General features: G+C 38.4%; 1 pseudogene; it reads left to right on the forward strand.

Moving 5' to 3' along the window:
* Positions 1 to 675: 675 nt before the first annotated feature.
* LOC140622363 (protein PBDC1 pseudogene) lies at positions 676 to 1,376 on the forward strand (annotated as a pseudogene).
* Positions 1,377 to 17,509: the final 16,133 nt, after the last annotated feature.

Consider the following 17,509-nt stretch of genomic DNA (forward strand, 5'->3'; position numbering starts at 1 on the left):
AGAGAACTGTGTTAATCAAGATAGTAAAGGTTATGTGCTTTGGAATCCAAAACCCATCTCTCTAGTCTAGTCTTAGTAACTCGGTGAAATTGGAAAAGATTCTGCAACTCTCTGAACGTCAATATTCTCATTTATAAAATAAAGATAAACTATCTTCTTCATGGCACAACTATGTTGATTACATGAGGTTGTTTTCTCCTCCTTAAAAACATTAATCCAAAATTCCAAATCCAAGCCTATATATGAGCTGGATGCTACTAAACTCACCATTTAATGGAGCTCATTTAATGCTCCCTTCCTGTCTTACATCAAGCAACAGAAGTTCCAATACTTGCAGTGGCCAGGGAGGTAGTACAAAAAATGAATCTGATGAGATGTAAGGGAAAACAGGAAGTAGTGGGAATATGGGCATAGAAACTAACACAGGCCCCATTCAAAGAAATTAGCTTACTCAATCCAGGTAATTGTGGCCATGTGAGAACACAAGTTCAGTGTTTTTAGATCATCTAATTTTTGTTTAACAGAGGCTGGAAGTTCACATTTTTATCTAAACATTTTAAATTTTAAAAAGTAATAAAAAAATAAACATTTTAAATTTTAAAATACCAGGTACTTCTTAAAATAATTTTAGAACTCCATGCAGAATTCTCAATTAAAGTTGGCCAGGGGGTGGGGTTCAACATGGAGATGACTAGGGGAACTGCTGAGCCAGTTCCCGGGGAACTGGTGTCTGTGGCACATGCTCCTTCTCTCCCAGCCGAGTCTTATGGCAATGATCCTGATATCGAGATGGCTTGGGCCATGAAAGCAAGGCAGGACGCTGAAGTCTACTACAAGCTGATTTCATCAGTCGACCCACAGTTCCTGAAACTCACCAAAGTGGATGACCAAATCTATTCTGGGTTTTGGAAAAATTTCGAGAAACTCAGGATAGATGTGTTGGATCCAGAAGAGCTCAAATCAGAGTCCGCTAAAGAGAAGTGGAGACCATTCTGCTTGAAGTTTGACGGGGTTGTAGAAGACTTCAACTATGGTACTTTGCTGCGACTGGATTGTTCTCAGGGCTACACTGAGGAAAACACCATCTTTGCCCCCAGGATACAATTTCTTGCTATTGAAATTGCTCGGAACCAGGAAGGCTGTAACAAAGCAGTTTATACCAGTGTTCATGACAGAAAGAGAGAAAGAAGGCAACCATGGAAGAGAGAAGGGAGCTGACAGTGCACAGGCAGAAGAGAAAGGAGCCAACAGAGAAAGAGAAAAAGCAAAAAAGCAACAAAGGAGAAGAAAAAGAGAAAGAAGCCAACAAAGAAATCCCCAAGAGTGGTGAAACAGCTATGGAAAGTAGACAGGGAATAGCGCTCTGGAAGCTGTGACTCAGCTAAGTCTACAGATACCATGAGGCCACTTGGTTAATGGTTAACAGACCCCTGTGGTTAAATGTATGTCCAGGGCACTGAGGTGGCTCAGCGGTTGAGGGTCTGCCTTTGGCTCAGGGCGTGATCCCAAGGTTCCAGGATCGAGTCCCACATTGGGCTCCCTGCAGGGAGCCTGCTTCTCCCTCAGCCTATGTCTCTGTCTCTCTCTTTGTGTCTCTCATGAATAAATAAATAGAATATTTTAAAAAATAAAAAAATAAAAAATAAAAAAGTTGGCCAGGGAAGTCATGACTCAATGTACTTTTTCTTTTGCACCCACATGTCAAGGCCATAAATGATCACTAGGATATAAAAGGGGGAAAAATACAACTAGAATAAAAAAATAAATAATAATTTATCTGAGGAACACAGATGAAGCACAAAAAATGAGGTGGCAAAATTTGTTTTTTCCATTATGAGGTCTGGTCTTAATTCACTTCATATGATTCCTTCTGTAGATACAAATTAAAAAAAAAAAAAAAGCCTACAGAAGCAGCTAAGTTATATACACCTATCTCAGCCTCTGACCGTCTTTACCTACGCCAGGGCTTTGTCGTCGTGCAGAAGCAAAACCAACCATTCCTTTGTCCTTGAGAGTACAGAGTGCAGAGGCAGCTCCCTCATGGAGGGAGAACCCCGAGTCCCGAGTCCCCTGCCTGCCTCCTGGGAGCCTAGAATGCACATCCTAACGTTAGTGGAGTCAACGACAAACCCATATTCCTAAGCTTTGTGAAAAATAAATCAAGACTCTGGGGAAGCGCCGTTGCTGTTGCTGTTGTTATTCCTTGGCTTTCTTGTTTAGTTTACATCCAGGTTGAGAAACAGATTGACCCTCCAAACTTCAGGGCTTTCCTTTAGAAAAGAAGTATTAAGGTTATTAGAAAACAAATCTCATGCTGACTCACTAGCCCTTGTACAGAGCTTGCTGCAGCCAAAGAAAAATCTGTCCAGATTTATAGCATTTGATTAATTCCCTCAGATGGCTTTGTAATAGATGCATCCCTGGAGCTTTTTCCTGGGTCATTTTTCCTTTACTTTATGTTTGTGTATTTGAAGCAAATGAACAGCCAATAGATTGGAATGAGTGTTTGGGTTTTTTTTTTTTTTTTTATAAAAACAAAAAAGGAAAGAAAAAATAGATAAGATCAGTTATTCATGAGGAAAATGGTTGAAAGCAAAAAGCTTCAATTGGCTACAAGTGGCATCTTTCAAACAAAGTAAGCCCGAGTCTTCAATAGCTCAAGGGACTTTTAGTCAATAAATTTAACAAGCTGCAACCGAGGCCAAGCTTCAGCGCAGTATGTAAATGAAAGTTCAGGAAGCCAACTTCTTCTCAACCCTAGGACAGAGTTAATAGAGGGGAAATGACAAAATGTGTAAGGAGGATTTGACAGAGTAAGCTTTTTTCTCTTTTCTTTTTTTCCCCTTTCCTATTTAACTTAAGGGCAAATAACCAGAGAATCTTTGTTTTGAGGAATAAGCCAAGCTGGAAGCATTGAAAAAAAAAAAAAAAAGCTTCATATATGAAAATGATATTTCCAAAGCCAGGAGTTTAAATAGTTCACATTACAGATATAGATTTTTAGGAAAGTGCCATTGTAGATAGGGAAACACTAACTATCATGAAGTTATAACATATACTAACCATTTAGTTTATAAATTAATAGTTTGTGATGTGAAATGTGATGTCCCAAAACAGCACCAGAAATATCTATTGATCAAAGTTGTTGAACTTGTGGAAGAAAGAGAGACCATCACCTTTTACTAGTATCTCAAAACGTGGTGATGAGAAAGGATACGCATTGGGTCTGGGCCCTGGGGAATTTGAGGTGGATCATGAAAGACGGAGAATGATTGGAATGGGGCAAAGTTTACAATGAAAGAAGCTTTGGATTGGAGGGTACAGCAAAGTTGGGATCTTGAAACAGAGCTTGATGGTCAAACGATATAAGCTGGTTCACAGTTTTATCTTCCAGGAGAAAGTATTTCCTGGAACAAGTAACTAAGTTATTTTTTACTAGCCCCAGTATTATTTTGCACAGACAGTAGAAGGTATATTTGGTCCCAGAGTTTTTTTTTTAGCACACAGACACAAAACTAAGTTGGCTGCAGTTTTCACTCCCAAAAATGCATATATTTCATTTCTACAAAACTCCTCTAGTAAGACTAAGAATTATTTTGACCTTAGATGTGTCTGACTTTTCAGCTACATTGATGTCGTGCTTTAGATATTCCTAAAAAGCAGCCTGACTTCTCATTCATTGTTTTTCTTGCTAAAAACCTAATATATGAAGGCAATTATAGTCTTTAAGATGTAAAAATTGAAATAAATCATTGAAAATAAATCAGAACCCTTAATTCTCAGAATACTACTGCCTGTTGAATCATCCAAACAATTTTATACATAGTCCACCAAACAGAGTATTGAGTAATAAAGTTAGTTTGCTGAAACAGGGGAATTTTTATACTATAAATGATATGAAGATAGGATGCATGGTATAGTTCGCGGCTGGCCTGGCTTAGCCTATTAATTTGGGTTTTATTCTAGGATTAAAATTTGTAACTGAAAGGAAATTTGGAGAGTACCTAATTCAAACTCCTTAATTTTAAATACAAATAAATAAATAAATATGAGGAAATATTGCCATTTGCCTAAAGTCCTACAGCTACTTCTCTTCTTTTCAGCGTCATATTTTCAGAGGCTTCAATATCTGAGAATTCACTCCCCCTTCCACATGTTCACACTCTGCCTCAGTTTTTCTTTGTCTCCCAAGGACTCTGGTCTGAAGGAAAGAATATCTCTACTTTCTGGCATTATATCCCATCAGAGTCATTCTTTCCAGAAACTCTGGATCAGATCGTGAGTCATGGCTTTCCCCCTAGGTCAGTCTGCTGAAATGTCACAAATGAGCTTCTCCCCAGGTGCCCTTTCCAGGGAAGCATCATCCACTCTTAACTGAACAGTCAAGTCTCCGCCTCAGCTATTGGTTCATCATTGGGATTTTTCAGATATATTTCAGCATGGTTAGCCACAGGCAGGGCCCCCTGCCAGGTAGCTAGCCAATTGTGGGGTAGAAGATGATTCTAGAAAACAATATGGCCCAACAACAAGCCCGCAGTCGGTAAAGAAAATCATGGGCAGCCATGATCACCATAGACACATTTGAGACCCAGAGAGAATAAAAGCTAAAATAACTGTTTTTAACTAGCATATATGATGCTAAGTCCCATGAAGCTAAGAGGAACGTATGGGCAAGGTGATGAAAGACCTTTGCTTATTGGGTTACACAACCCCCCAAGTGACCCCCATAAGAAGAAGCCATGGTGCTGAGAGTGTGGAGTGTCCCCCTGGTGCCAGCACTCATGTTGAGTGTCAATAGTAAGGGCAGTAGAGCCTCATTAGGAGGCATCAGCAACAGGATGTATAAAAGCAGATGATTACACTGCCTAATAGCCAAGAGACCTTGGCCTACAGACAAACAAAAAGCTCACTGCATTAAGTGTTAAGAATCCTGGAGAGCTCACGAGAGCAAGTTAGACCGACGACACCTAGAACAGTGCTGTTGATTAGTGTCCCCGGGGCTCTGGACCTGAGGAAATATGCTACAGTCTGATTTCTTTCTCGTTGTTCTAGCTTGAACCCAAATCAATGCTTTTTAAGCTGTACAACTCATCTGTTCAGCACTTCCTTTGTCCTATTTTCTCTTTTCATTCCATTTACTTCTGATCAGCCACGCAATTAACATTTATTGTATTATGGAATGAGCACTTTTTAAACTATATTTAAGATACCCTTTGACTGATGCAAAGAAACTAAAGCAGACGTGCAGTTATAATACATATTATTTATAGCAAATGGTTAGTCACTAAATAGTCTACCATTTGTTAACACTCTCTGCTTCTCTTGAAATGACTGCTCAATTTCACAGATATTAGATATATGACTTAGGTTTATATTCGAGTGCCTGACCTGACAGATAAGTGAGGAAAATTATATTATTAGAAAAAAATAAATAGCTTTACTTTTTACTTCAAGAAATTCCTGAACCAATTTCCCTGAACAAGAAGTTTGCTCATCTGGGCAAAATCTCTCCTCTCAGGACAATAAATTGTTCACCCGGGCAAGTAGCTTACTCCAGAGATTATTTAACAAAACTTAACTCGGGACCTTCATCTCACTCAAACAATCCTAAACTATGTCACAATCCCAATCAGTTCTTGTCCTGGAAAATCCCATCATCAATTCCTTGAGCATGGACCCTAAAGCCATATAAGCCTTATTATTTGATGGTCTGCAGTACATCTAATAAAATTAGCTTTGCTTGACTGACAGGATTTAACAGGCATTTGGGGGATGTGAGAAATGCCCCTGAGGTCCAGTTGAGACTACATCACCTCCACTGCTCTGCCCACTGCAGCTCAAGATCTTTGACTTGGAAACAGCATGCTCCCCTTCCAGCTGTGAAGGGGAAATAAGCAGAACTCTTCTTTTCTTTGAGTCTTCAACTTCTGAGTTGTTATCTCTTAGAAACGAGGAACCTTGTAGAGAAATCCTTTCATTGTCTTCTCAAATTGTAAAATACCTTTCTTAGGTAGAAAACTGCCTGGTTATTGATAACACTACTGTCTTTATCTGTCCTCAACACCTTTTATGGTAAGTCCATTTGGGGATGTTCATAAGGAAGAGAACAGATAAGGCCACCCCTCAAGCAGTCTTCAAAGATTCACCAGGTCAGAAGAACTCGTCACACTGGCATCTTTACAGGACCAACATTGCTTTGGGTCGCCTATCAATACCTTATAAAAACTTTTCCTATCTTGTCTCATTTTGTTCATTAGAGTGTTGTTCTGAAAAGGATCCCTTCAGTCCAACCTACAACAGTCCACCTACAAAGAAATGGCCGTTTGTCAATCCCTAATTGGAAACAGCCAACTATTGAGTTGGGCGTCCAAGACACAAAGTGCAAGAGCAACTTATCCTACCAGCCACTAGCAGACACTCGTGGGTTTATCTCAATGTAAGTTAATACCCACTCTGGGCCAGATTCCTGTTTCTTGGAAAGTTTTGCACTATAAATCTAATTCTAGCACTTCTGTTTATAAATGGCAAGAGATAATTAAGAACCATAGTAGATATTTGGGAGAATTTTAAATATTAACAAGCTCGTTCATACCAGAGGCACCTTAACAAAACAAGGAGTAAAATTGAAAATATCCATTGAGTGTATTCTTCTTGTTTGAGGAAACACCCCAAATAAATTCAGATTCCAAAACTGTTTCTCAAAAAGAGCTCTTAGCCAAGACACATGGAAAATATAAAACAAATGCATCTTTTAAACTTTCTATATCACAACTTGACCATAACAGCCTTTATACCACTTGTCCCTCTCCTGTGCTTTTTCCAGAACCATCCTTCTTTCCTCTCTTGATGATCCAATTCCTTTCCATTCCCAACAGCCATAAATCCCCAAAGCTCAACTGCCTCTTAAAATTAAATTCACTTTAAAACAGGGCAAATTCCTGTTCCAAAATTAGTACTCTTGTTAGACACCAACATGAACTGCTATACACATATCATTCTCACTCCTATTAAATTCTATAAATCAGGCAATACTTTTAAAGAACAATCTTTATGCATTTGTATGCTTAATTGCACTTTTTTCTACATTTTTGAACAAGGAGCCTCACATTTTCATTTTCTACTGGGCTCCACAAATTATGTAGTCAGACCTTATACTATATTTCAAAGTATAGCAGGATAAAATGTTAATAAATCCATAGGATTCCTCCCTTGTGATTTTCATAAAATTGTACCCAAAAAGTGGATCAAAATAGGCCACTTTAAAGAAAATGATAGTTTGTTGTTTTTAACTGGACATACGCACTACCATAGGAAAACAATAATGTACTTACCTCACTGTAGACCTCTCTGGTATAAAAAAACAAATAAGAAAGCAAACAAATAAGAAAATCAAATGAGATACTAGGTCATTTGGTTTATATCCCCACAGCGCTGTAAGCAATTTGAACTGGGGATGAGTTTTGTTCTTTCAATTTCATTGAACACTCTTAGCGTCTGGATTAGAAATAGACTATAAGCTCTCATCATAAATATCCTGTTAGTATTTGTCTTTATATAGTTCTCAAAGTCGACATCTTTAGAAGTTCACATGTCATTGTTTCACATTATGCTGTCCCATTAAATGATTCTGAAAATAATCATTGAATGGAAAAAAAAAAAAAAACCAACAACAGAAAACTTGATACTTACAGAGGCTGAAATAGTCACAGTCAGAAAGGTGGTACATGATAACCATACCTTAAACAGTGCTGTGGGTCTGTATTGATTACTTCTTCAACTCATGCTGATGCATGGTCCAGGGGAGTAGGAAGCAAAGGTTGAAAACTCACACCACCTACATCCACTTAAATTAACTATTAGGACCAAGAAACGAGGCCCACCTGTGTCAACATGACTTAACTATGTGTTCTAGGAAATTCTGGCCCAGGAACATTAGCCAGTAGGCCAGTAAATAATATAACTGTTTGCTTCAGAAAATCCTGCAACCAATTTGTCTGGGAAAGATAGTTTGCTCATCTGGGATAACAGCTCTCCTTTCAAGACAATATATTGCTCACCTGGCAAACAGCTTGCATAGCAAACAGTTCACTCATCTCACTTACCTTGGCACTCTCACCTCGCTACATCCACCAACCTTAAATTATTATGCCACAAAACTTGCTCAGTTCTGATCAGTTTCCTGCCCAGAAAAACCCTAAACCACTCAAGCCAGACCTTATAACTTTATAAATATCTTTTCCTTACATTCCTGTTTAAGACACTACTGAGACTCTATTAGGGAGGTGTTTGTTCTTACTTTCGTAGAACTAATAAACTGGGCTTCGCTCAACCAGTAGATTTTGGGGGATTCTTTTGAGGAGTTGTCAAACAATGGGCACATTCCTACCAATCAAAATAAGTAAAAACAGAGAGAAACAAGCAATAAACATCCAATATAGGTAGAAAATGACAAAACAAAAGATTTTCTCTATCACCCTAAAATTATTATTGGTCATACTACCCCCAAGATTTTATTTCTCCACAAATATTTTAATATTCAATATATTAAATGATTTTGGGTGGTAGAGCAGTAATCAAACAGAAAATGATACCTCACAAGTCCATATAATTAAAATTAAGATTTATATTCTGGACTTTTTGTCAGAAAAATCTGTGACCAAGATCTAGTTCTACAAATTATCTCTGTAATCTTGTAAAAGTCACTGACCCTTTATTTGTTTAGTTCTTCACTTCTAAAATAAGCCAAATGCATCTATCAGACAGTATAATTTTGACTTTCCACTCTGTATCAGGCAGTGTTCCAGGAAACGGAAATACATTTCAGTGGCCACACAAACATTAAATAATGTATGTAAGATAAATTTGTAGTAAAGTAGTAAATATGTAAAGTTTCCTTATTTTTGTTATCATCAACAATAATATCTAGATTCTCTAATATGCAGAGTCAATGGTTTTTAAAAAGTGAAATTATTAAAGTCTCTATGTGAGAATTTCTTTAAAGCCAGAGTCCATCAATATGAATGTTGTTTGGTTATTCTGAATTTATCAGGCTTATTTTCATTTGGCTACCATAAAATTTGAAATCATAAAAAATACTGATAAAAGTCCATCACTGACTCTTCCAAGACTCCTGCTTATACAAAGTAAATAGCAAAAAAGGTTGTTTTAGAAATATGCATTTTAGATGAAGTTGCATTTCTTTTTTTTTTTTTTTTTGCGAACTCTAATAACTTAATATTTACCTGTTTTAATCATTTTTTTAAAAGAGTTTATTTATTTATTCATGAGAGACATGAAGAGAGAGGCAGAGACACAGGCAGAGGGAGAAGCAGGCTCCTTGTGGGGAGGACCCCAGGACCCAGGACCCCAGGATCATACCCAGAGCCAAAGGCAGATGCTCAAACGAGCCACCCAGGTGCCCCTATTTTAATCATTTTTAAGTCTATAGTTCTGTGGAATTCAGTACATCCACACTATTGTACAACCATCACCACTATTCTTCTCCAGAACTTTTTCATCTCCCCATGTGAAACTCTGGACCCATTAAAGACTAATTCCACCTTCTATTCCCTCTCTGGTCACTGGCAATCACCATTTTATTTTCTGTCTCTTTGAATTTGACCACTCTAGTTACTTTAAATAAGTGCAATCATTCAATATGCATCCTGGCATCTATCCCTCATCATAGTGTCCTCAAGGTTCATCTATTTCATAGCATACATCAGAATTCCCATCCTCTTTCAAAGCTTAATAATATTCCATCATATGTATATACCACATTTTGCTTATCCATTCATCTGTCAAAGGACACTTAGGTGGTTTCCATATTTCGGCTTTTACACATGCTGCTATGAACATGGGTGTTCAAATATGTCTATGAGACTCTGCTTTCAATTCTTTTGGGTGTGTGCCCAGAAGTGCAATTGGTGGATCATCTGGCAATTCTATTTTTATTTTTTTAAAGAATAACAATGCCACTTTCCACAGAGGCTGCACCATTTTACACATTCCTTCCAGGAAAGCACGAAGGTTCCAATTTCTCTACATTCTCTCCAATACTTGTTACTTTCTGTTTTTTTGATAATAGGAATCCTAATGCATAAGACATTGATTTTCAATGCGGTTTTTACTTGCATTTCCCTGATGTTGAACATCTTCACATGTGCCTATTGGTCATTTGTATATCTTTTTTTGGAAATGTTTATTCAAGAGCAGCCCGGGTGGCTCAGCGATTTAGCACTGCCTTCAGCCCAGGGCCTGATCCTGGAGACCTGGGATCGAGTCCCACGTCGGGCTCCCTGCATGGAGCCTGCTTCTCCCTCTGCCTCTCTCTCTCTCTCTGTCTCTCATTAATAAATAAATAAAATCTTTAAAAAATGTTTATTCAAGTCCTTTGCCTATTTTTTAATTGGGGTGTTTGTTTCATTTGTTGTTGAGTTGTAGGAGTTCTTTACATATTCTGGATATCAATCCCTTATCAGACTATGGTTTGCAGATAGTTTTCCCATTTTGTGGGCTTCCTTTCACTCTATTGATAGTGTCCTTTGATGCAAAGTAGCTTTTAATTTTCCTATTTTAATGATCTATTTTTGGATGTAATTGCATTTCATAACTCCTACCTGTGAAACACACAAGTGTGGCTTCATCTGCCCAAGAATTTGCACTGTAAAAATTGTATTGGAATTATACTTTTTATGAAACCCAGAATTCAATTGATCAAATGAGAATGTGTTCATTCACCACCGGGAAGAGAAAACAGATGGAGAACTCTGTTAAAATACAGGGAAGAATGATCCACTGAATTCTTCATTTAAAGAGAAGAAGAAGAAGAAGAAGAAGAAGAAGAAGAAGAAGAAGAAGAAGAAGAAGAAGAAGAAAGAGGAGGAGGAGGAGAAAAAGAAATATACTGATGTACCTTATACTTAATGGGAAAAAAAGAGCTAAAAATAAAAAGCAGATAAATCTTTCCAGGTTGGAGCTGTGACATACTCACAGGTGGAAACCAAGATGTACCACAGAGCTGGGTCTTGTTTTGCCCAGCAGCATGATGGGCCTCCTGCTGTACTCTGCCAAGAGCCATTATTTTCTATGCAAAAAAAAAAAAAAAAAAAAAGGATATTTCCATAGTAAGATAAGTAGCTTTACTTTTGTGAGTGAAGGAAGAAAAAAAATAAGGAATACAGGTTTGTTGTATACTATCAAGTACTGTCTAATACTTAGAAACTACAAAAAAAATCTATACTTAACAGCATGCAGAGCTCTTAAAAATAATATGGAGTAAAAATAACAAAGAAGGTTAAGTTTTTTTAAACAATGCCATTTATATAAATTTAAAACAAATATACATAAAAATTGATATTTTGCAAGATAAAAATTCAAAGATATTTATCAAACCCCAGAGAAGTAGTTGTTTTTAAGACAGAGAAAAATAAGAGTACCAGGGAAAAATCAAATGAATATACAATTAAATGAACATAGTAACAGTGTACCATGAAGTAAGGATTAGAATGAAGTCAACTCTCTGCACCTATAACCCTATGTTTTAAAAAGCAGGCATGATGTAGCCAAGGACATTCATGACCTTAAGTGGCCAGGAAGTCAAGCTAGGACCACTTAGAGATGTTAGTAATTTGAAGTTTATTCATAGAAAACAGGCAACTCTTCACTCTGCATCCTTTATGGAACGGCAAATGAAAATAAGGGCAGAAAGGCAGAGGGAAAGGGGAAATAAAGGCAGCCAAATGGGGTCTGAATTGTGAGCAAAAAGAGAGAACAAAGCCAAAAAGAATTCAGTAAGAAGCAGCAATAACAATAGCATAAGAAGCATTGGAAGAAGTAAGCTGAGAATATATCTGCATAAATAAAAGGCTGTTTGGAGTAAAAAGAATACAGGAGCAAGCTAATGTAGTTCTAAGAGAATTCCCAGTTAGGATGAGCAAACGATAATGCCCAGATGTTGATAAAGGCATTTAAGTACCCTCTGGTGGTCCCTCAAAAGATGCAATAGAATTTTAAAAATTTTGAAGGAAACCTGTATCTTGTTTCATTTTGTTTGATTGCTTGTTTTAATTCTGATCACAATTTACTTTTTTTAAAATATTTTATTTATTTATTTATTCATGAGAGACTCAGAGAGAGAGGCAGAGACACAGGCAGAGGGAGAAGCAGGCTCCATGCAGGGAGCCCGATGTGGGACTCGATCCTGGGTCTCCAGGATCAGGCCCTGGGCTGAAGGCTGCGCCACCCTGGCTGCCTCTGATCACAATTTAAAGAGGATGGGTGAGTCAGTGGTTTTCATATTTTCGTGTACATTCATCATCACCGGGAGCACTTGTTAAAGCACAGATTGCTGAGACCAGTCAGCAGGTCTGGCTATGCTCTGAAAATTTTTATTTGTAACAAGCCCCCAGAGATTAATGATATGTATGTTGCTGGCCAGGGACCACTCTTTGAGAACTACTGTCTCGGTGGGTATTTGTAAAATAATTAACTCACTGCATGGTGTTTTCCTGGGAAAGCTTTTCCAGAGAAAAAGCCTTTGTTTGGCAAATAACCAGAAGCCCAGTTTCTTCAAGATAAGGAATCTTCATGGCCAACTTATTTCTAGGAAACGGGTCAAGCCATCGTAAACAAAACAAAACAAAAAATTAAATTAAATAAAACAATAAAAGAAACGATAGGACTCGGGGAAGCCTTAGTTTTAAGGATAAGAAGGATTCTGAGAAGTGATCCAGAATTTGAAGCCAAAGCCTGAGATACAATGTCAGGAGCAATAAGGCTGCTGGGGGTATTGGTCATATCTACCCGGAAAGTCTTAGTACCGTGGAATGCGTGGTGGTTAGGACATATTCTCAAGGACCAGTGGACCAAAATTCAGGTCCTGGTTCCACCATTTTCTACTTGTTGTTCTGTGGGCAAGTGATCCTTCATTTTCCAGCTTGGTTTCCTTATTTTAAAAAGGGATGATAATACCCAACTGCATTAATCAGGCTGGGTAATCTGCTGTAACAAACAACCCCAAAATATCAGTGGCTTAGCACAGTAAGTGGATTTCTTGCTGACACAAATTTCAACCTAACTGTCCCTGACTGAGAAGATAAAGCAACTTGCTACCACTGACTCAAAGATAGGCTGGTTTAATCCTGGGATTCCACAGCCCTGTGGTTTGAGGTTGTCCTGATGCCATTCCTACAGCACATGAGGAGGAGGCAGGTGGAAGGAAGAGGAAATACAGAGCCTTGGGTATTTAACCCTCTAAGCCAAAGTGACACTCATCACTCTCATTGCAATTCCAGTGGTGAGAACTGGGCATTCTGGGCAAAAGGACCAGAAAAGGTAACTCTAAATCGGCAGCAACTTCCCAGCAAAAACTACCCTATGAAATGGAACCATGAATATTCCTGCCAACTAGCCACCTCTGCCGCACCAGCTCCCAGCATTTAAATATTAAACTACTAAATGGAAGTGCTTAGGACGTAGTGCTGGTGGCCATTATCCTGACTTGCTGGATTTTACCTCTCTTAATATTGCACCTCCCCCCCAAAAAATTATATTAATTCCTTAGCGATGTCTAATACTCAGACTATGGACTTATGGACTCTTTACATTAAAAATATCCTTTTATATTTGGTTAATTTGCAATCAGTATTCAAACAAGTTCCCCACATTTCATTGGGTTGATATGATGACTCTTCAATCGCTTTTTACCCAGTTTTCATTTTAATGCCATTCATTTGTTGAAGAAAGTAGAATATCTGTCCCCAGAGAAGTCCCAATATTCTGGATTTGGGTGAATGTATCCATATTGTGTCATTTAACATGAAAGTTTATATCTTATATTTCATGTAAACCAGTCGATAGATTCTAGAGGTTTGATTAGATTTAAGTTTAATTCCTTTGGCAAGAATATCATTATGGGGCGGTTGCTCTGCGTCATTCCCAGCAGATCAGCTCGGAAGGTTTATACAGTGTCACCCCTTTGGTGATGTTAAGACTGATCAGTGGGTTCACTGATGTCAGCCCAATAATAAGACAGGTCTTATCAACCTGTCTTTCAATAATTAGTAGCCATTCACAATCAAAACCCAGAATCACTTGATAATGCTAATTTGATGATACTGCCTGTATTTAACAGTCGGAATTATTCTATAAAGAGCTTAAATTTTTATTTACTCTGAAGTACTATTCAAACAGATACCACTTTTTAGAATAATGAACCAGCACCTTAAATATCTTCAAAAGTCACAGTAAGTTTTTTTTTGCATTATTATGAATTCATGTATTTTATATAAGTGATCGGTTTTAAACCACTTTGAGTATTATTATTATTCCATGGCTAGAATTCTCTCAGTGTCAGTCAACATGAGCTCCAGCAAGATGGTTCCTATGTCCCTGGTATGGCTTTAGTTGTCTTTGATAGGTTCCTTGTTTTCTGGGATAACCTAATGCTTCTAGTCTGATCTTGAATATCTGACCCAGATCTGGAATCAATTACTTCTCCGATGTAACCTCATATAAAAAATTGTATTTAAGAGGTACCATATAGAGTTGAGAGTTTTGCATTGTTACTGGCTTGCCATTACATCTCGGAATTTTCTGTGGTGGGAGGTAGAAAAAAGTGTGTGTGTATGTGCACATATACACCCCAAACATTTATATATTCATGTATATATATACATTTTTTATTCATATATATATGAAAAAGTAAAATAAATCATGGTATTTCCTATTCAAATTTAAAAATACAGGGTTTTTACTTAAGTGTTTAAATTTTATCTTAGATTTCTTTTCCTTATGCTCATAACCTTGGTTCCTAATGGCATGAACTTAATTACTTATTTGCTTTATTCTGTTATATAATAGGATGGTTATATAACTCATAAAAATAACTTCATAGTAATCATATTAATACTACTACAAACAACAAATTTGCTGAATGCAGTCTAAGTTTTTGTTCGTATTTTTTCTTTAGAATATAATCCAGTAAGGATGTACAGTCAATACACTGTGCTGCAAAAAATGAATTCTTTTTCTCTTTGTGGCTATGCCACTTAGATTATTAATTTGTTTTTTAATTTGATTAATTTGCTTTTGTTTAATATTTTAAGAACACTGTTTTTTGATACAAGTGTCTTAAAACATCTACATTTATACTGTTCAAATATCAAACAGACATGGTCCAGAATCAAAATTCCAAACGTTAGAAATTAGACATTCAGGGAGTCTGATTTTGAACTCTTTCCCTCCCTATAGTCTTTTGGGAGGGACTTTGGTTTATCCTTTTGGTTTATCATCATCTTTTGGTTTATCATCTTTTGGTTTATCCTTTATTGTATCTTTTTTAAAATATAAGCAAATGCCTATAAATACTATACTTTCCCCGCTTTTCATACGACAAATCTTGATGGTCCCTAATCATCAAGATGCTGGGTGATGTTTCCCATGATCCTTCTCCCAATGTGTTTCTTCTCAGAGAAGTAGCAGCCCTAACCAAGAACATTCAGAGTAATAGTAAACTCTGCAAACAGAATTTTTCCTTATACAGGTAAAATCAGGGTCCCCCTGTTGATGTGCACCCTCATGGTCCAAAGGTACCATGCGGCCTCAGAATTGAAGCTGGCACTGGCCTTGTGGCATGTGCCAGGAATTTATCCTCAGGAGATCATATGATGAAGCAGACCCACAAAATTATAGCTACATTTTGAGAAATATATCTGATATTTTGGTTTGTCATACTGGAAGCTTTCATATAACCAATCATAAAAAATGTCATCTCTTTCATTAATGTATTGTGGAAACATGAAAAAAGATGGTGCTTTTAGGAATTATTAAGTAAGTCTTGGAAAAGATACCTCTGAGTCCCAAATCATGCAAAAAAAAAAAAAATGATATCGAATGTTGTAAAGTGTGAAAATAGAAGTCAATTTTTTGGTCCGACCTCCTGCTTCTTTCCTAGCCCCATTCTTTAAGTGTTATCAACTCATAATTAATGCATTGGTAAGAAATATACCAAGTGGCTTATTCACTGGCCATATTATTCATATACAGCCGATCATTACCGGTTGTATGTATCCTACACAATTCACTATACCAGACACTGTAGACAGAAAGATGAATGATATTTGGTTCTACTCTTGTTCTTGGAAATAAAAATAACGAAGTAAATGATTTCAAATTAACATGGACAATGTATGATGAGAAGAATGGTGTGGGTCCAGCCTGCGTTGGCGGGGAGGGCGGCAATAGTGGACTGTAAGCAGTTCAGGTTAAAATGGTGACTCTCTGAGAGGAGCCTGGAGCATCAGGGAGGTGATGGGAGAGGAAGACCCAGCATCCATGATTCTAAGAACACGGGGTGTCTACTACTCACCAGGAATTGCTATGGTTATAGAAAAAAAATTCACTGCCTTCACGGAGCATACCTTCCAGCGGAGCAAACACAAGACGAACACATAAAAAACAAATGCGCGCTGTGACCTCAACAGTGACAACTATTGAAGAAACATTAGCCAAAGGGAAAAAGGGTGAGAAGGGGGTGTGTTTATGTCTGGGGTCAGGAAGGCCCCTCTGAGGAAATGGCTTATGCCATTCCTGGATGCCATTCAATCCAGGGCCTGGATTGAAATGATGTGGAAGGTGATGGGAGTGTTGGGGAGAAAAGCTTTCCAAACCAAGGGAACGGAAACCTTGGATTATTGGCAGAACTGCGGGAGCTGGGGGAGCGGGACAAGGGCAGGCTGCTGCTGCTGCTGCTGCGGGGGGGATGCTGAGCTCAAGCTGCAGCCCGGGGCAGGAGTCAGCAAACCCGGCTCGCGGGCCTACTCTGGTCCACCACTTGTTTACGTAAATCAAGTGTTTTGGGAGCACAGCCAGACGTACTTGTTTGTTTGGAGACCGTCTGGCTGTGTGCTTGCCTCGGCCTGTTTGCAAAGCCTGAACGTGGCTGCCTCGCCCCTTACAGGAAAGGTCTGCTGACCCCGGCCCCCAGGCAGCCAGTTGCCTCAATGAGGAAAGCGCGGGGCAGGCCTGGATTAGAAAGGACACAGCCCAGAGCTGCCACCACAGTGCTTCGGGCCACAGCGGGGGCTTTTCTCATTACTAAGCTGAACCTACAAAATAGGTTTCCATTCATGACCCTGGAGTCATTTTTAATTTCTTTATTTTTCTCATCCCACATGCCCAGTGTGTCAGCGGTCCTGGCTTTCCCCGCTACGCCGGGGAGGTGGAACCGCACCTGTGTCCCACTCCTGGAAGTAGGGAGAGGCCCTCCCCTGCATCCAAGGACAGTCGCAGTCCTCCCAACCTCCCTTTCTGCTACCCTCCTTGGCCCTGTACATTCTATTTTCATCACGTAGCCGGGACAATATATTAACTATTAAAAGCCAGATGATGTTATTCCTGTGTTCACACCCCATCCTCGCACGGTTCACTCAGTGAAGCAAATCCCTTACCACACCATCCAGCCCCTTTACCTCCCTGACCTCACCTTCTGCCGTCCTCCCCTTTGTTC

Source organism: Canis lupus, chromosome 31 (genome assembly GCF_048164855.1).
Source record: "Canis lupus baileyi chromosome 31, mCanLup2.hap1, whole genome shotgun sequence".
Taxonomy (NCBI): Eukaryota; Metazoa; Chordata; class Mammalia; order Carnivora; family Canidae; genus Canis; species Canis lupus.